The sequence below is a fragment of the Labrus bergylta genome, chromosome 4 (genome assembly GCF_963930695.1).
Source record: "Labrus bergylta chromosome 4, fLabBer1.1, whole genome shotgun sequence".
In the NCBI taxonomy this organism is placed as follows: Eukaryota; Metazoa; Chordata; class Actinopteri; order Labriformes; family Labridae; genus Labrus; species Labrus bergylta.
The window spans coordinates 26,762,198-26,781,840 of record NC_089198.1 but is presented as its reverse complement, the minus strand read 5'-3'; the positions used below and the strand labels follow the sequence as shown (position 1 = coordinate 26,781,840).

The 19,643-nt window shown below is 42.9% G+C and overlaps 5 long non-coding RNA genes across 5 annotated transcripts; all 5 read right to left on the bottom strand.

Moving 5' to 3' along the window:
* Positions 1-2,269: 2,269 nt before the first annotated feature.
* On the bottom strand, positions 2,270-6,677 carry LOC136179084 (uncharacterized). Its single transcript, XR_010666363.1, has 2 exons — positions 6,452-6,677; positions 2,270-5,793 (listed from the first exon to the last, which is right to left on the bottom strand). It is a non-coding gene; the product is annotated as an uncharacterized lncRNA (long non-coding RNA).
* A 1,561-nt stretch (positions 6,678-8,238) lies between these two features.
* Positions 8,239-9,974, bottom strand: LOC136179082 (uncharacterized). Its single transcript, XR_010666361.1, has 2 exons — positions 9,440-9,974; positions 8,239-8,781 (listed from the first exon to the last, which is right to left on the bottom strand). It is a non-coding gene; the product is annotated as an uncharacterized lncRNA (long non-coding RNA).
* Positions 9,975-11,219: 1,245 nt separating this feature from the next.
* Positions 11,220-12,646, bottom strand: LOC136179083 (uncharacterized). Its single transcript, XR_010666362.1, has 2 exons — positions 12,421-12,646; positions 11,220-11,762 (listed from the first exon to the last, which is right to left on the bottom strand). It is a non-coding gene; the product is annotated as an uncharacterized lncRNA (long non-coding RNA).
* A 1,563-nt stretch (positions 12,647-14,209) lies between these two features.
* LOC136178899 (uncharacterized) lies at positions 14,210-15,636 on the bottom strand. Its single transcript, XR_010666202.1, has 2 exons — positions 15,411-15,636; positions 14,210-14,752 (listed from the first exon to the last, which is right to left on the bottom strand). It is a non-coding gene; the product is annotated as an uncharacterized lncRNA (long non-coding RNA).
* Positions 15,637-17,199: 1,563 nt separating this feature from the next.
* On the bottom strand, positions 17,200-18,934 carry LOC136179080 (uncharacterized). Its single transcript, XR_010666359.1, has 2 exons — positions 18,400-18,934; positions 17,200-17,742 (listed from the first exon to the last, which is right to left on the bottom strand). It is a non-coding gene; the product is annotated as an uncharacterized lncRNA (long non-coding RNA).
* Between the last annotated feature and the right edge of the window lie 709 nt (positions 18,935-19,643).

Sequence of the window (19,643 nt, the reverse complement as noted above, 5' to 3'; positions counted from 1 at the left end):
TCATGGATAGATTCTTGCAGGTTCAGGCTGAATATAACCTCAACCGGCGCCTCTGTATGGAGTGATAAATATTTCTTGATGGAAAATCCATTATATGACTACAAGACGACAAAAAAAACAAGAGCCAACAGATTCAAACAAGCCACGAAGAGACCCAAAACAAGACATAGAGATGCCAAATGACCATAATGATACACTGAAAGGAAGCAGATCTATTGATGAAGAGAAACAGACATGTAAATGACAACAGCAATCCAAAACCACCAAAAAGAGACACTACTGACAGTTTAAAACAAAGCAGAGGGAAATAACTGAAAAGCACAAAAAGAACACAGACGCAAAATGACCACACAGAGAATGATCAAAGAAATTTGAAAACGCATGAAAGGCCTACTAAATCAATACAAAATGATGTGAAAAACAACAGAGAGGAAAAAGATCCAAAAAGAATACGTGAGAGACAAAATTACTCAAAATAAAGAAGAGACAACAAAAGGAGATGTATTAAACAATCACAACTTTTCTTTTTGTAAAGCGTCTTGAGATAACACGTGTTATGAATTGGAGCTATGATTAATTTATTGATTGATAATGACATGCAAAACAACTACAGAATGAAAGAGATAAAATTCCCTTAAAGGCATGCAATAAACACTAAAGATGTGAAAAATGCATAAAAAACATGGAATAATGACAGCGGGGGGACACAACAAGAGACACAAATATACAAAAATGTATGCAAAGTAACTACTCAAAAGAAAAAGATTCATCCCAAGTAACCCTTCCCTCCGAAATGTCTCGTCCTGGATTTAAATATCTAAATTATACACGGCCCACATAATCATGCTGCAGCAATTAGTGCAAGGGGGTACTAATGTTCCAGTGTTATTCTTATCAGTTAATCATTATTCTGACATCATATATATATAAGCTATTGTTCCATCTTTAATGTAAATTTCTCTTCACTCGGTGTTGTAGGGAAAGTCCTTCTCATTATGACATGGAAGGTGGAGCGAATCAGCCGCCTCTAGCTACTCAGGTGAAGTGCATCAATCTCTAAGCTGCCCCTTTATTACAATCTGCCACTTCCACAAAATCTCATATGAGATGAGATGTGGCATTTATGGCATGCTAGAGTTATTAATGCAGCCTCCTTTGCATGGACTACAACAGATGTGATGCGGGACTTAAAATGCATGGTCCAAAGTGTTAAATGTCAGTATGTTACATTTTGAGCGTCACTGTATTGTTATTTTTTCAAGAGAAAGTCATTTCAGACACTTGCGATTCCATTTGAGCTTTCATTGAAATCACAATGAGCTCTTCATGAGGACAGTTCTTTAAACTGTATGTTTGCTGACATAGGATGCGTGAAGTCAGCAGCAACAAAAAAATGATTTTGAATGGTAAGGTCTCCATCTACTGGTATTCCTTTGAACAGCAACAGAGACACATTTAGTCAAGTCCAGTTTATTTATATAGTACGTTTGAAACCGCTTCACCAAGTGCTTTACAGAAAATGAATGAAAACACCAACAAAGAAAGACATTTAAGATGAGGGAAAACAATAATAAAAAACCTGTGTACATATATATATATAAATAGAGAGAGAGAGAGATGTATGTTTGCTGAGATAGGATGCATGAAGTCAGCAGCAACAAAAATGTGATTTTGAATGGTAAGGTCTCCATCTACTGGTATTCCTTTGAACAGCAACAAAGGAATTCTTCTGATTTGAGTGATCTCACATGAAGTAGTGCCAACTTAATCGGTGTATCTGGGATGGAAGAGGTGTTTGGGGGGTTAGAGTCGTCAGGGGAGGTGGGGGTGTGAAGAGAGGTGCTGGGGGGGGGGGGGGCAGACACTAGCTGCAGTGGCCTGCTGGTCAAAGCTGTTAAAAAAAACAGGTTGAGCTGGTTTGCTCTCACAGGGTCCCCATCTTCTGTGTTGTTACCTTTCTTCTTGCAGCCTGTTTTGGTCTTTTTATCTTGTAGCATGTCTTTCACATTGGCTCTTTATTCATCTGGTGCTGATTCTGTTTTTGCTCATTCATATTATCTCCATCAGTTTAGCCAAATTAGAAATGATCTTGTGTCACCTTACCTGGATACTGACTATGACCATTCCACTGGAGCCTCCTATGGTACAGTAAATGGGGTGAAATGTGGTCTTTAAAAAGAGTAAAGAATTGATGAATATGGACACGTTTGCTTTGGCCTGTCGGGGTGAGAGACAGTAGGCCTAGTCAAAAAGATGTAAAACAATGATGTGCTGGTGCGACACACATTTATTGATAGTCACATTGCATCACATTAAACCCCACTTGAAAAGAAATGAAAGAATAAAGCTGTCCCAAAACAAAACGTCTATGCTAAAAGAGAGGAATACAAGTCAGATAAAACATGGGAGAGTTAAAAGTGCAGCACTTAAAACGTATGAGCCTAAAAGTCAGTTCCAACAAACTAAAAGAGTGAGGGAATTGTCCCGATCGCCTGCTGCTTCCCTCGCAGAGTCTCCTCTAGTGGCTCGACACGTACACACGCTGCAGGACGGGCACTGCCGAAACAAGAAAATACCGGCAGTATTGTGCCTACACACACAGCAACGCCGTACTCCTAAAAGCAGAGTGTTACTACTGTCCCAAAGGGATAGGCTACTTACGCGGCTTGCGGAGCTCCTCACTCTGCCGCTGCGTGTATTGCGCGTCGTAACACTCTCTCTTCGGTGTCGACTGGCTGGCTCTCTGTCTCGGCGTCTCTGTGTTCACCCTCCCCTTGGCCGCTGATTGGACATCGCGGCTCTGCTCTTGCTCCTCATTGAGCAGAAAAAGTGTCAATGAAATAAAAGAAAGCTGCACATGAGCAGCTAATCTGTCATCACTCACACGCACCAAGGCACAAAGTGAACTCATTGTAAAAACATGCACATCGGGCAATCGATAAGAAAATCCTAAATATCACAACATGAATTAAAGGCAAAATATATATTAAAAAAAAAAGAAACATGCGGAAAAGATTGTCAATATATGAATGATAAAAGCAAAAACAAATAAAAAATCACGCAGTGCCGAGTGAGGTGTCTTGCTGAGGGACACTACGGCTGTCGATCTCTCAACCTTGATGTTGAGAGTCGAGCGCCCTACCTACCCAGCCACGGCCGCCCCGGCGAAATTGACAACGTCGACAATAAATTTATCTTTTCAATTTGTACTATTTGACAAAAACGCCAAGAATTACAGTCAACGTTGCCACAAAAAACATTTGTATACTAAAACAAACACTTGAGCTGTGAACAAATGCAAATAACCTCAGCATTCATTGAAAATAACTCCTTTTCAGTTTCTACGGAAACAGCCATAGGCTACATGAAGCTAGCCTGCTAGCAGTTAGCCTACATTCTAGGAAGCCTTTGTCCACACAGCTAACAGCAAAACAGAAGTAGCTCACTTAAAAGTGAAAAAGCTTACTTACAATATTAATGCAGCTAGTCCAGACAGTCCTGTTCATCGTCCTCATTAACTCCCATAAAAAAAAAAAGTTTTTAAAAAAGGTGTCCCGATCGTCCAATAGGCCTTAGTCCTGACATGAGACCTCCACCAATCAAACGCAGGAAAACATCAAAGTTCAACCATCATCTTGAAATAAGATATAAAGAGATATAAAGATATAAAGAGAAACTCATTTCAGACACTTGCGATTCCATTTGAGCTTCATTGAAATCACAATGAGCTCTTCATGAGGACAGTTCTTTAAACTGTATGTTTGCTGACATAGGATGCGTGAAGTCAGCAGCAACAAAAAAATGATTTTGAATGGTAAGGTCTCCATCTACTAGTATTCCTTTGAACAGCAACAGAGACACATTTAGTCAAGTCCAGTTTATTTATATAGTACGTTTGAAACCGCTTCACCAAGTGCTTTACAGAAAATGAATGAAAACACCAACAAAGAAAGACATTTAAGATGAGGGAAAACAATAATAAAAACCTGTGTACATATATATATATAAATAGAGAGAGAGAGAGAGAAATGTATGTTTGCTGAGATAGGATGCATGAAGTCAGCAGCAACAAAAATGTGATTTTGAATGGTAAGGTCTCCATCTACTGGTATTCCTTTGAACAGCAACAAAGGAATTCTTCTGATTTGAGTGATCTCACATGAAGTAGTGCCAACTTAATCGGTGTATCTGGGATGGAAGAGGTGTTTGGGGGGTTAGAGTCGTCAGGGGAGGTGGGGGTGTGAAGAGAGGTGCTGGGGGGGGGCAGACACTAGCTGCAGTGGCCTGCTGGTCAAAGCTGTTAAAAAAACAGGTTGAGCTGGTTTGCTCTCACAGGGTCCCCATCTTCTGTGTTGTTACCTTTCTTCTTGCAGCCTGTGATGGTTTTCACGCCCTCCCAGACCTCTCTCGTGTTGTTGTTCCGCAGCTTCTTCTCCACCTTCCTTCTGTACTCCTCCTTTGCCTCTCTGAGCCGGACCTTGAGTTCCCCCTGCACGCGCTTCAGCTCTGCCTGCTCTCCTTCCTTGAATGCCCTCGACATTAATCCAGGGCTCGTTGTTCGGGAAGCAGCGCACAGTTTTTGTGGGAACTACAACATCCATACAGAAGTTCATGTAGTCAGTTGTGCAGTGTGTGAGACCCCCTCAATGTCCTCACCGTGTGGCTCTTGCAGGGTGCTCCAGTCAGTCCACTCAAAACACTCTCTTAGTGTCTCCACTGCCTCAGGAGACCACTTTGTGAAGGTGCCTCTGAATCTGTGGCTTGTACTTTGGGTTAAGAAGGAGCAGGTTGTGATCAGACTTCCCTAGTGGTGGTCGAGGGACGGCAGTGTAAGCTTCCAAGTCCTAGTTAAACTAATACAGCCTAACATGACAATCCCCCTCCAACTCCTTGTAGGCTGCAATGGTCACTTTTTCTTACACTTGTTTAGGGAGAGAAACGCTATAGCTGTAAAATACAGCTTTTTATCTTGTAGCATGTCTTTCACATTGGCTCTTTATTCATCTGGTGCTGATTCTGTTTTTGCTCATTCATATTATCTCCATCAGTTTAGCCAAATTAGAAATGATCTTGTGTCACCTTACCTGGATACTGACTATGACCATTCCACTGGAGCCTCCTATGGTACAGTAAATGGGGTGAAATGTGGTCTTTAAAAAGAGTAAAGAATTGATGAATATGGACACGTTTGCTTTGGCCTGTCGGGGTGAGAGACAGTAGGCCTAGTCAAAAAGATGTAAAACAATGATGTGCTGGTGCGACACACATTTATTGATAGTCACATTGCATCACATTAAACCCCACTTGAAAAGAAATGAAAGAATAAAGCTGTCCCAAAACAAAACGTCTATGCTAAAAGAGAGGAATACAAGTCAGATAAAACATGGGAGAGTTAAAAGTGCAGCACTTAAAACGTATGAGCCTAAAAGTCAGTTCCAACAAACTAAAAGAGTGAGGGAATTGTCCCGATCGCCTGCTGCTTCCCTCGCAGAGTCTCCTCTAGTGGCTCGACACGTACACACGCTGCAGGACGGGCACTGCCGAAACAAGAAAATACCGGCAGTATTGTGCCTACACACACAGCAACGCCGTACTCCTAAAAGCAGAGTGTTACTACTGTCCCAAAGGGATAGGCTACTTACGCGGCTTGCGGAGCTCCTCACTCTGCCGCTGCGTGTATTGCGCGTCGTAACACTCTCTCTTCGGTGTCGACTGGCTGGCTCTCTGTCTCGGCGTCTCTGTGTTCACCCTCCCCTTGGCCGCTGATTGGACATCGCGGCTCTGCTCTTGCTCCTCATTGAGCAGAAAAAGTGTCAATGAAATAAAAGAAAGCTGCACATGAGCAGCTAATCTGTCATCACTCACACGCACCAAGGCACAAAGTGAACTCATTGTAAAAACATGCACATCGGGCAATCGATAAGAAAATCCTAAATATCACAACATGAATTAAAGGCAAAATATATATTAAAAAAAAAAGAAACATGCGGAAAAGATTGTCAATATATGAATGATAAAAGCAAAAACAAATAAAAAATCACGCAGTGCCGAGTGAGGTGTCTTGCTGAGGGACACTACGGCTGTCGAGCTCTCAACCTTGATGTTGAGAGTCGAGCGCCCTACCTACCCAGCCACGGCCGCCCCGGCGAAATTGACAACGTCGACAATAAATTTATCTTTTCAATTTGTACTATTTGACAAAAACGCCAAGAATTACAGTCAACGTTGCCACAAAAAACATTTGTATACTAAAACAAACACTTGAGCTGTGAACAAATGCAAATAACCTCAGCATTCATTGAAAATAACTCCTTTTCAGTTTCTACGGAAACAGCCATAGGCTACATGAAGCTAGCCTGCTAGCAGTTAGCCTACATTCTAGGAAGCCTTTGTCCACACAGCTAACAGCAAAACAGAAGTAGCTCACTTAAAAGTGAAAAAGCTTACTTACAATATTAATGCAGCTAGTCCAGACAGTCCTGTTCATCGTCCTCATTAACTCCCATAAAAAAAAAAAGTTTTTAAAAAAGGTGTCCCGATCGTCCAATAGGCCTTAGTCCTGACATGAGACCTCCACCAATCAAACGCAGGAAAACATCAAAGTTCAACCATCATCTTGAAATAAGATATAAAGAGATATAAAGATATAAAGAGAAACTCATTTCAGACACTTGCGATTCCATTTGAGCTTTCATTGAAATCACAATGAGCTCTTCATGAGGACAGTTCTTTAAACTGTATGTTTGCTGAGATAGGATGCGTGAAGTCAGCAGCAACAAAAAAATGATTTTGAATGGTAAGGTCTCCATCTACTAGTATTCCTTTGAACAGCAACAGAGACACATTTAGTCATGTCCAGTTTATTTATATAGTACGTTTGAAACCGCTTCACCAAGTGCTTTACAGAAAATGAATGAAAACACCAACAAAGAAAGACATTTAAGATGAGGGAAAACAATAATAAAAAACCTGTGTACATATATATATATAAATAGAGAGAGAGAGAGAGAGAGAAATGTATGTTTGCTGAGATAGGATGCATGAAGTCAGCAGCAACAAAAATGTGATTTTGAATGGTAAGGTCTCCATCTACTGGTATTCCTTTGAACAGCAACAAAGGAATTCTTCTGATTTGAGTGATCTCACATGAAGTAGTGCCAACTTAATCGGTGTATCTGGGATGGAAGAGGTGTTTGGGGGGTTAGAGTCGTCAGGGGAGGTGGGGGTGTGAAGAGAGGTGCTGGGGGGGGGGCAGACACTAGCTGCAGTGGCCTGCTGGTCAAAGCTGTTAAAAAAACAGGTTGAGCTGGTTTGCTCTCACAGGGTCCCCATCTTCTGTGTTGTTACCTTTCTTCTTGCAGCCTGTGATGGTTTTCACGCCCTCCCAGACCTCTCTCGTGTTGTTGTTCCGCAGCTTCTTCTCCACCTTCCTTCTGTACTCCTCCTTTGCCTCTCTGAGCCGGACCTTGAGTTCCCCCTGCACGCGCTTCAGCTCTGCCTGCTCTCCTTCCTTGAATGCCCTCGACATTAATCCAGGGCTCGTTGTTCGGGAAGCAGCGCACAGTTTTTGTGGGAACTACAACATCCATACAGAAGTTCATGTAGTCAGTTGTGCAGTGTGTGAGACCCCCTCAATGTCCTCACCGTGTGGCTCTTGCAGGGTGCTCCAGTCAGTCCACTCAAAACACTCTCTTAGTGTCTCCACTGCCTCAGGAGACCACTTTGTGAAGGTGCCTCTGAATCTGTGGCTTGTACTTTGGGTTAAGAAGGAGCAGGTTGTGATCAGACTTCCCTAGTGGTGGTCGAGGGACGGCAGTGTAAGCTTCCAAGTCCTAGTTAAACTAATACAGCCTAACATGACAATCCCCCTCCAACTCCTTGTAGGCTGCAATGGTCACTTTTTCTTACACTTGTTTAGGGAGAGAAACGCTATAGCTGTAAAATACAGCTTTTTATCTTGTAGCATGTCTTTCACATTGGCTCTTTATTCATCTGGTGCTGATTCTGTTTTTGCTCATTCATATTATCTCCATCAGTTTAGCCAAATTAGAAATGATCTTGTGTCACCTTACCTGGATACTGACTATGACCATTCCACTGGAGCCTCCTATGGTACAGTAAATGGGGTGAAATGTGGTCTTTAAAAAGAGTAAAGAATTGATGAATATGGACACGTTTGCTTTGGCCTGTCGGGGTGAGAGACAGTAGGCCTAGTCAAAAAGATGTAAAACAATGATGTGCTGGTGCGACACACATTTATTGATAGTCACATTGCATCACATTAAACCCCACTTGAAAAGAAATGAAAGAATAAAGCTGTCCCAAAACAAAACGTCTATGCTAAAAGAGAGGAATACAAGTCAGATAAAACATGGGAGAGTTAAAAGTGCAGCACTTAAAACGTATGAGCCTAAAAGTCAGTTCCAACAAACTAAAAGAGTGAGGGAATTGTCCCGATCGCCTGCTGCTTCCCTCGCAGAGTCTCCTCTAGTGGCTCGACACGTACACACGCTGCAGGACGGGCACTGCCGAAACAAGAAAATACCGGCAGTATTGTGCCTACACACACAGCAACGCCGTACTCCTAAAAGCAGAGTGTTACTACTGTCCCAAAGGGATAGGCTACTTACGCGGCTTGCGGAGCTCCTCACTCTGCCGCTGCGTGTATTGCGCGTCGTAACACTCTCTCTTCGGTGTCGACTGGCTGGCTCTCTGTCTCGGCGTCTCTGTGTTCACCCTCCCCTTGGCCGCTGATTGGACATCGCGGCTCTGCTCTTGCTCCTCATTGAGCAGAAAAAGTGTCAATGAAATAAAAGAAAGCTGCACATGAGCAGCTAATCTGTCATCACTCACACGCACCAAGGCACAAAGTGAACTCATTGTAAAAACATGCACATCGGGCAATCGATAAGAAAATCCTAAATATCACAACATGAATTAAAGGCAAAATATATATTAAAAAAAAAAGAAACATGCGGAAAAGATTGTCAATATATGAATGATAAAAGCAAAAACAAATAAAAAATCACGCAGTGCCGAGTGAGGTGTCTTGCTGAGGGACACTACGGCTGTCGATCTCTCAACCTTGATGTTGAGAGTCGAGCGCCCTACCTACCCAGCCACGGCCGCCCCGGCGAAATTGACAACGTCGACAATAAATTTATCTTTTCAATTTGTACTATTTGACAAAAACGCCAAGAATTACAGTCAACGTTGCCACAAAAAACATTTGTATACTAAAACAAACACTTGAGCTGTGAACAAATGCAAATAACCTCAGCATTCATTGAAAATAACTCCTTTTCAGTTTCTACGGAAACAGCCATAGGCTACATGAAGCTAGCCTGCTAGCAGTTAGCCTACATTCTAGGAAGCCTTTGTCCACACAGCTAACAGCAAAACAGAAGTAGCTCACTTAAAAGTGAAAAAGCTTACTTACAATATTAATGCAGCTAGTCCAGACAGTCCTGTTCATCGTCCTCATTAACTCCCATAAAAAAAAAAAGTTTTTAAAAAAGGTGTCCCGATCGTCCAATAGGCCTTAGTCCTGACATGAGACCTCCACCAATCAAACGCAGGAAAACATCAAAGTTCAACCATCATCTTGAAATAAGATATAAAGAGATATAAAGATATAAAGAGAAACTCATTTCAGACACTTGCGATTCCATTTGAGCTTCATTGAAATCACAATGAGCTCTTCATGAGGACAGTTCTTTAAACTGTATGTTTGCTGACATAGGATGCGTGAAGTCAGCAGCAACAAAAAAATGATTTTGAATGGTAAGGTCTCCATCTACTAGTATTCCTTTGAACAGCAACAGAGACACATTTAGTCAAGTCCAGTTTATTTATATAGTACGTTTGAAACCGCTTCACCAAGTGCTTTACAGAAAATGAATGAAAACACCAACAAAGAAAGACATTTAAGATGAGGGAAAACAATAATAAAAACCTGTGTACATATATATATATAAATAGAGAGAGAGAGAGAGAAATGTATGTTTGCTGAGATAGGATGCATGAAGTCAGCAGCAACAAAAATGTGATTTTGAATGGTAAGGTCTCCATCTACTGGTATTCCTTTGAACAGCAACAAAGGAATTCTTCTGATTTGAGTGATCTCACATGAAGTAGTGCCAACTTAATCGGTGTATCTGGGATGGAAGAGGTGTTTGGGGGGTTAGAGTCGTCAGGGGAGGTGGGGGTGTGAAGAGAGGTGCTGGGGGGGGGCAGACACTAGCTGCAGTGGCCTGCTGGTCAAAGCTGTTAAAAAAACAGGTTGAGCTGGTTTGCTCTCACAGGGTCCCCATCTTCTGTGTTGTTACCTTTCTTCTTGCAGCCTGTGATGGTTTTCACGCCCTCCCAGACCTCTCTCGTGTTGTTGTTCCGCAGCTTCTTCTCCACCTTCCTTCTGTACTCCTCCTTTGCCTCTCTGAGCCGGACCTTGAGTTCCCCCTGCACGCGCTTCAGCTCTGCCTGCTCTCCTTCCTTGAATGCCCTCGACATTAATCCAGGGCTCGTTGTTCGGGAAGCAGCGCACAGTTTTTGTGGGAACTACAACATCCATACAGAAGTTCATGTAGTCAGTTGTGCAGTGTGTGAGACCCCCTCAATGTCCTCACCGTGTGGCTCTTGCAGGGTGCTCCAGTCAGTCCACTCAAAACACTCTCTTAGTGTCTCCACTGCCTCAGGAGACCACTTTGTGAAGGTGCCTCTGAATCTGTGGCTTGTACTTTGGGTTAAGAAGGAGCAGGTTGTGATCAGACTTCCCTAGTGGTGGTCGAGGGACGGCAGTGTAAGCTTCCAAGTCCTAGTTAAACTAATACAGCCTAACATGACAATCCCCCTCCAACTCCTTGTAGGCTGCAATGGTCACTTTTTCTTACACTTGTTTAGGGAGAGAAACGCTATAGCTGTAAAATACAGCTTTTTATCTTGTAGCATGTCTTTCACATTGGCTCTTTATTCATCTGGTGCTGATTCTGTTTTTGCTCATTCATATTATCTCCATCAGTTTAGCCAAATTAGAAATGATCTTGTGTCACCTTACCTGGATACTGACTATGACCATTCCACTGGAGCCTCCTATGGTACAGTAAATGGGGTGAAATGTGGTCTTTAAAAAGAGTAAAGAATTGATGAATATGGACACGTTTGCTTTGGCCTGTCGGGGTGAGAGACAGTAGGCCTAGTCAAAAAGATGTAAAACAATGATGTGCTGGTGCGACACACATTTATTGATAGTCACATTGCATCACATTAAACCCCACTTGAAAAGAAATGAAAGAATAAAGCTGTCCCAAAACAAAACGTCTATGCTAAAAGAGAGGAATACAAGTCAGATAAAACATGGGAGAGTTAAAAGTGCAGCACTTAAAACGTATGAGCCGAAAAGTCAGTTCCAACAAACTAAAAGAGTGAGGGAATTGTCCCGATCGCCTGCTGCTTCCCTCGCAGAGTCTCCTCTAGTGGCTCGACACGTACACACGCTGCAGGACGGGCACTGCCGAAACAAGAAAATACCGGCAGTATTGTGCCTACACACACAGCAACGCCGTACTCCTAAAAGCAGAGTGTTACTACTGTCCCAAAGGGATAGGCTACTTACGCGGCTTGCGGAGCTCCTCACTCTGCCGCTGCGTGTATTGCGCGTCGTAACACTCTCTCTTCGGTGTCGACTGGCTGGCTCTCTGTCTCGGCGTCTCTGTGTTCACCCTCCCCTTGGCCGCTGATTGGACATCGCGGCTCTGCTCTTGCTCCTCATTGAGCAGAAAAAGTGTCAATGAAATAAAAGAAAGCTGCACATGAGCAGCTAATCTGTCATCACTCACACGCACCAAGGCACAAAGTGAACTCATTGTAAAAACATGCACATCGGGCAATCGATAAGAAAATCCTAAATATCACAACATGAATTAAAGGCAAAATATATATTAAAAAAAAAAGAAACATGCGGAAAAGATTGTCAATATATGAATGATAAAAGCAAAAACAAATAAAAAATCACGCAGTGCCGAGTGAGGTGTCTTGCTGAGGGACACTACGGCTGTCGAGCTCTCAACCTTGATGTTGAGAGTCGAGCGCCCTACCTACCCAGCCACGGCCGCCCCGGCGAAATTGACAACGTCGACAATAAATTTATCTTTTCAATTTGTACTATTTGACAAAAACGCCAAGAATTACAGTCAACGTTGCCACAAAAAACATTTGTATACTAAAACAAACACTTGAGCTGTGAACAAATGCAAATAACCTCAGCATTCATTGAAAATAACTCCTTTTCAGTTTCTACGGAAACAGCCATAGGCTACATGAAGCTAGCCTGCTAGCAGTTAGCCTACATTCTAGGAAGCCTTTGTCCACACAGCTAACAGCAAAACAGAAGTAGCTCACTTAAAAGTGAAAAAGCTTACTTACAATATTAATGCAGCTAGTCCAGACAGTCCTGTTCATCGTCCTCATTAACTCCCATAAAAAAAAAAAGTTTTTAAAAAAGGTGTCCCGATCGTCCAATAGGCCTTAGTCCTGACATGAGACCTCCACCAATCAAACGCAGGAAAACATCAAAGTTCAACCATCATCTTGAAATAAGATATAAAGAGATATAAAGATATAAAGAGAAACTCATTTCAGACACTTGCGATTCCATTTGAGCTTTCATTGAAATCACAATGAGCTCTTCATGAGGACAGTTCTTTAAACTGTATGTTTGCTGAGATAGGATGCGTGAAGTCAGCAGCAACAAAAAAATGATTTTGAATGGTAAGGTCTCCATCTACTAGTATTCCTTTGAACAGCAACAGAGACACATTTAGTCATGTCCAGTTTATTTATATAGTACGTTTGAAACCGCTTCACCAAGTGCTTTACAGAAAATGAATGAAAACACCAACAAAGAAAGACATTTAAGATGAGGGAAAACAATAATAAAAAACCTGTGTACATATATATATATAAATAGAGAGAGAGAGAGAGAGAGAGAAATGTATGTTTGCTGAGATAGGATGCATGAAGTCAGCAGCAACAAAAATGTGATTTTGAATGGTAAGGTCTCCATCTACTGGTATTCCTTTGAACAGCAACAAAGGAATTCTTCTGATTTGAGTGATCTCACATGAAGTAGTGCCAACTTAATCGGTGTATCTGGGATGGAAGAGGTGTTTGGGGGGTTAGAGTCGTCAGGGGAGGTGGGGGTGTGAAGAGAGGTGCTGGGGGGGGGGCAGACACTAGCTGCAGTGGCCTGCTGGTCAAAGCTGTTAAAAAAACAGGTTGAGCTGGTTTGCTCTCACAGGGTCCCCATCTTCTGTGTTGTTACCTTTCTTCTTGCAGCCTGTGATGGTTTTCACGCCCTCCCAGACCTCTCTCGTGTTGTTGTTCCGCAGCTTCTTCTCCACCTTCCTTCTGTACTCCTCCTTTGCCTCTCTGAGCCGGACCTTGAGTTCCCCCTGCACGCGCTTCAGCTCTGCCTGCTCTCCTTCCTTGAATGCCCTCGACATTAATCCAGGGCTCGTTGTTCGGGAAGCAGCGCACAGTTTTTGTGGGAACTACAACATCCATACAGAAGTTCATGTAGTCAGTTGTGCAGTGTGTGAGACCCCCTCAATGTCCTCACCGTGTGGCTCTTGCAGGGTGCTCCAGTCAGTCCACTCAAAACACTCTCTTAGTGTCTCCACTGCCTCAGGAGACCACTTTGTGAAGGTGCCTCTGAATCTGTGGCTTGTACTTTGGGTTAAGAAGGAGCAGGTTGTGATCAGACTTCCCTAGTGGTGGTCGAGGGACGGCAGTGTAAGCTTCCAAGTCCTAGTTAAACTAATACAGCCTAACATGACAATCCCCCTCCAACTCCTTGTAGGCTGCAATGGTCACTTTTTCTTACACTTGTTTAGGGAGAGAAACGCTATAGCTGTAAAATACAGCTTTTTATCTTGTAGCATGTCTTTCACATTGGCTCTTTATTCATCTGGTGCTGATTCTGTTTTTGCTCATTCATATTATCTCCATCAGTTTAGCCAAATTAGAAATGATCTTGTGTCACCTTACCTGGATACTGACTATGACCATTCCACTGGAGCCTCCTATGGTACAGTAAATGGGGTGAAATGTGGTCTTTAAAAAGAGTAAAGAATTGATGAATATGGACACGTTTGCTTTGGCCTGTCGGGGTGAGAGACAGTAGGCCTAGTCAAAAAGATGTAAAACAATGATGTGCTGGTGCGACACACATTTATTGATAGTCACATTGCATCACATTAAACCCCACTTGAAAAGAAATGAAAGAATAAAGCTGTCCCAAAACAAAACGTCTATGCTAAAAGAGAGGAATACAAGTCAGATAAAACATGGGAGAGTTAAAAGTGCAGCACTTAAAACGTATGAGCCGAAAAGTCAGTTCCAACAAACTAAAAGAGTGAGGGAATTGTCCCGATCGCCTGCTGCTTCCCTCGCAGAGTCTCCTCTAGTGGCTCGACACGTACACACGCTGCAGGACGGGCACTGCCGAAACAAGAAAATACCGGCAGTATTGTGCCTACACACACAGCAACGCCGTACTCCTAAAAGCAGAGTGTTACTACTGTCCCAAAGGGATAGGCTACTTACGCGGCTTGCGGAGCTCCTCACTCTGCCGCTGCGTGTATTGCGCGTCGTAACACTCTCTCTTCGGTGTCGACTGGCTGGCTCTCTGTCTCGGCGTCTCTGTGTTCACCCTCCCCTTGGCCGCTGATTGGACATCGCGGCTCTGCTCTTGCTCCTCATTGAGCAGAAAAAGTGTCAATGAAATAAAAGAAAGCTGCACATGAGCAGCTAATCTGTCATCACTCACACGCACCAAGGCACAAAGTGAACTCATTGTAAAAACATGCACATCGGGCAATCGATAAGAAAATCCTAAATATCACAACATGAATTAAAGGCAAAATATATATTAAAAAAAAAAGAAACATGCGGAAAAGATTGTCAATATATGAATGATAAAAGCAAAAACAAATAAAAAATCACGCAGTGCCGAGTGAGGTGTCTTGCTGAGGGACACTACGGCTGTCGAGCTCTCAACCTTGATGTTGAGAGTCGAGCGCCCTACCTACCCAGCCACGGCCGCCCCGGCGAAATTGACAACGTCGACAATAAATTTATCTTTTCAATTTGTACTATTTGACAAAAACGCCAAGAATTACAGTCAACGTTGCCACAAAAAACATTTGTATACTAAAACAAACACTTGAGCTGTGAACAAATGCAAATAACCTCAGCATTCATTGAAAATAACTCCTTTTCAGTTTCTACGGAAACAGCCATAGGCTACATGAAGCTAGCCTGCTAGCAGTTAGCCTACATTCTAGGAAGCCTTTGTCCACACAGCTAACAGCAAAACAGAAGTAGCTCACTTAAAAGTGAAAAAGCTTACTTACAATATTAATGCAGCTAGTCCAGACAGTCCTGTTCATCGTCCTCATTAACTCCCATAAAAAAAAAAAGTTTTTAAAAAAGGTGTCCCGATCGTCCAATAGGCCTTAGTCCTGACATGAGACCTCCACCAATCAAACGCAGGAAAACATCAAAGTTCAACCATCATCTTGAAATAAGATATAAAGAGATATAAAGATATAAAGAGAAACTCATTTCAGACACTTGCGATTCCATTTGAGCTTTCATTGAAATCACAATGAGCTCTTCATGAGGACAGTTCTTTAAACTGTATGTTTGCTGAGATAGGATGCGTGAAGTCAGCAGCAACAAAAAAATGATTTTGAATGGTAAGGTCTCCATCTACTAGTATTCCTTTGAACAGCAACAGAGACACATTTAGTCATGTCCAGTTTATTTATATAGTACGTTTGAAACCGCTTCACCAAGTGCTTTACAGAAAATGAATGAAAACACCAACAAAGAAAGACATTTAAGATGAGGGAAAACAATAATAAAAAACCTGTGTACATATATATATATAAATAGAGAGAGAGAGAGAGAGAGAGAAATGTATGTTTGCTGAGATAGGATGCATGAAGTCAGCAGCAACAAAAATGTGATTTTGAATGGTAAGGTCTCCATCTACTGGTATTCCTTTGAACAGCAACAAAGGAATTCTTCTGATTTGAGTGATCTCACATGAAGTAGTGCCAACTTAATCGGTGTATCTGGGATGGAAGAGGTGTTTGGGGGGTTAGAGTCGTCAGGGGAGGTGGGGGTGTGAAGAGAGGTGCTGGGGGGGGGGCAGACACTAGCTGCAGTGGCCTGCTGGTCAAAGCTGTTAAAAAAACAGGTTGAGCTGGTTTGCTCTCACAGGGTCCCCATCTTCTGTGTTGTTACCTTTCTTCTTGCAGCCTGTGATGGTTTTCACGCCCTCCCAGACCTCTCTCGTGTTGTTGTTCCGCAGCTTCTTCTCCACCTTCCTTCTGTACTCCTCCTTTGCCTCTCTGAGCCGGACCTTGAGTTCCCCCTGCACGCGCTTCAGCTCTGCCTGCTCTCCTTCCTTGAATGCCCTCGACATTAATCCAGGGCTCGTTGTTCGGGAAGCAGCGCACAGTTTTTGTGGGAACTACAACATCCATACAGAAGTTCATGTAGTCAGTTGTGCAGTGTGTGAGACCCCCTCAATGTCCTCACCGTGTGGCTCTTGCAGGGTGCTCCAGTCAGTCCACTCAAAACACTCTCTTAGTGTCTCCACTGCCTCAGGAGACCACTTTGTGAAGGTGCCTCTGAATCTGTGGCTTGTACTTTGGGTTAAGAAGGAGCAGGTTGTGATCAGACTTCCCTAGTGGTGGTCGAGGGACGGCAGTGTAAGCTTCCAAGTCCTAGTTAAACTAATACAGCCTAACATGACAATCCCCCTCCAACTCCTTGTAGGCTGCAATGGTCACTTTTTCTTACACTTGTTTAGGGAGAGAAACGCTATAGCTGTAAAATACAGCTTTTTATCTTGTAGCATGTCTTTCACATTGGCTCTTTATTCATCTGGTGCTGATTCTGTTTTTGCTCATTCATATTATCTCCATCAGTTTAGCCAAATTAGAAATGATCTTGTGTCACCTTACCTGGATACTGACTATGACCATTCCACTGGAGCCTCCTATGGTACAGTAAATGGGGTGAAATGTGGTCTTTAAAAAGAGTAAAGAATTGATGAATATGGACACGTTTGCTTTGGCCTGTCGGGGTGAGAGACAGTAGGCCTAGTCAAAAAGATGTAAAACAATGATGTGCTGGTGCGACACACATTTATTGATAGTCACATTGCATCACATTAAACCCCACTTGAAAAGAAATGAAAGAATAAAGCTGTCCCAAAACAAAACGTCTATGCTAAAAGAGAGGAATACAAGTCAGATAAAACATGGGAGAGTTAAAAGTGCAGCACTTAAAACGTATGAGCCTAAAAGTCAGTTCCAACAAACTAAAAGAGTGAGGGAATTGTCCCGATCGCCTGCTGCTTCCCTCGCAGAGTCTCCTCTAGTGGCTCGACACGTACACACGCTGCAGGACGGGCACTGCCGAAACAAGAAAATACCGGCAGTATTGTGCCTACACACACAGCAACGCCGTACTCCTAAAAGCAGAGTGTTACTACTGTCCCAAAGGGATAGGCTACTTACGCGGCTTGCGGAGCTCCTCACTCTGCCGCTGCGTGTATTGCGCGTCGTAACACTCTCTCTTCGGTGTCGACTGGCTGGCTCTCTGTCTCGGCGTCTCTGTGTTCACCCTCCCCTTGGCCGCTGATTGGACATCGCGGCTCTGCTCTTGCTCCTCATTGAGCAGAAAAAGTGTCAATGAAATAAAAGAAAGCTGCACATGAGCAGCTAATCTGTCATCACTCACACGCACCAAGGCACAAAGTGAACTCATTGTAAAAACATGCACATCGGGCAATCGATAAGAAAATCCTAAATATCACAACATGAATTAAAGGCAAAATATATATTAAAAAAAAAGAAACATGCGGAAAAGATTGTCAATATATGAATGATAAAAGCAAAAACAAATAAAAAATCACGCAGTGCCGAGTGAGGTGTCTTGCTGAGGGACACTACGGCTGTCGATCTCTCAACCTTGATGTTGAGAGTCGAGCGCCCTACCTACCCAGCCACGGCCGCCCCGGCGAAATTGACAACGTCGACAATAAATTTATCTTTTCAATTTGTACTATTTGACAAAAACGCCAAGAATTACAGTCAACGTTGCCACAAAAAACATTTGTATACTAAAACAAACACTTGAGCTGTGAACAAATGCAAATAACCTCAGCATTCATTGAAAATAACTCCTTTTCAGTTTCTACGGAAACAGCCATAGGCTACATGAAGCTAGCCTGCTAGCAGTTAGCCTACATTCTAGGAAGCCTTTGTCCACACAGCTAACAGCAAAACAGAAGTAGCTCACTTAAAAGTGAAAAAGCTTACTTACAATATTAATGCAGCTAGTCCAGACAGTCCTGTTCATCGTCCTCATTAACTCCCATAAAAAAAAAAAGTTTTTAAAAAAGGTGTCCCGATCGTCCAATAGGCCTTAGTCCTGACATGAGACCTCCACCAATCAAACGCAGGAAAACATCAAAGTTCAACCATCATCTTGAAATAAGATATAAAGAGATATAAAGATATAAAGAGAAACTCATTTCAGACACTTGCGATTCCATTTGAGCTTCATTGAAATCACAATGAGCTCTTCATGAGGACAGTTCTTTAAACTGTATGTTTGCTGACATAGGATGCGTGAAGTCAGCAGCAACAAAAAAATGATTTTGAATGGTAAGGTCTCCATCTACTAGTATTCCTTTGAACAGCAACAGAGACACATTTAGTCAAGTCCAGTTTATTTATATAGTACGTTTGAAACCGCTTCACCAAGTGCTTTACAGAAAATGAATGAAAACACCAACAAAGAAAGACATTTAAGATGAGGGAAAACAATAATAAAAACCTGTGTACATATATATATATAAATAGAGAGAGAGAGAGAGAAATGTATGTTTGCTGAGATAGGATGCATGAAGTCAGCAGCAACAAAAATGTGATTTTGAATGGTAAGGTCTCCATCTACTGGTATTCCTTTGAACAGCAACAAAGGAATTCTTCTGATTTGAGTGATCTCACATGAAGTAGTGCCAACTTAATCGGTGTATCTGGGATGGAAGAGGTGTTTGGGGGGTTAGAGTCGTCAGGGGAGGTGGGGGTGTGAAGAGAGGTGCTGGGGGGGGGCAGACACTAGCTGCAGTGGCCTGCTGGTCAAAGCTGTTAAAAAAACAGGTTGAGCTGGTTTGCTCTCACAGGGTCCCCATCTTCTGTGTTGTTACCTTTCTTCTTGCAGCCTGTGATGGTTTTCACGCCCTCCCAGACCTCTCTCGTGTTGTTGTTCCGCAGCTTCTTCTCCACCTTCCTTCTGTACTCCTCCTTTGCCTCTCTGAGCCGGACCTTGAGTTCCCCCTGCACGCGCTTCAGCTCTGCCTGCTCTCCTTCCTTGAATGCCCTCGACATTAATCCAGGGCTCGTTGTTCGGGAAGCAGCGCACAGTTTTTGTGGGAACTACAACATCCATACAGAAGTTCATGTAGTCAGTTGTGCAGTGTGTGAGACCCCCTCAATGTCCTCACCGTGTGGCTCTTGCAGGGTGCTCCAGTCAGTCCACTCAAAACACTCTCTTAGTGTCTC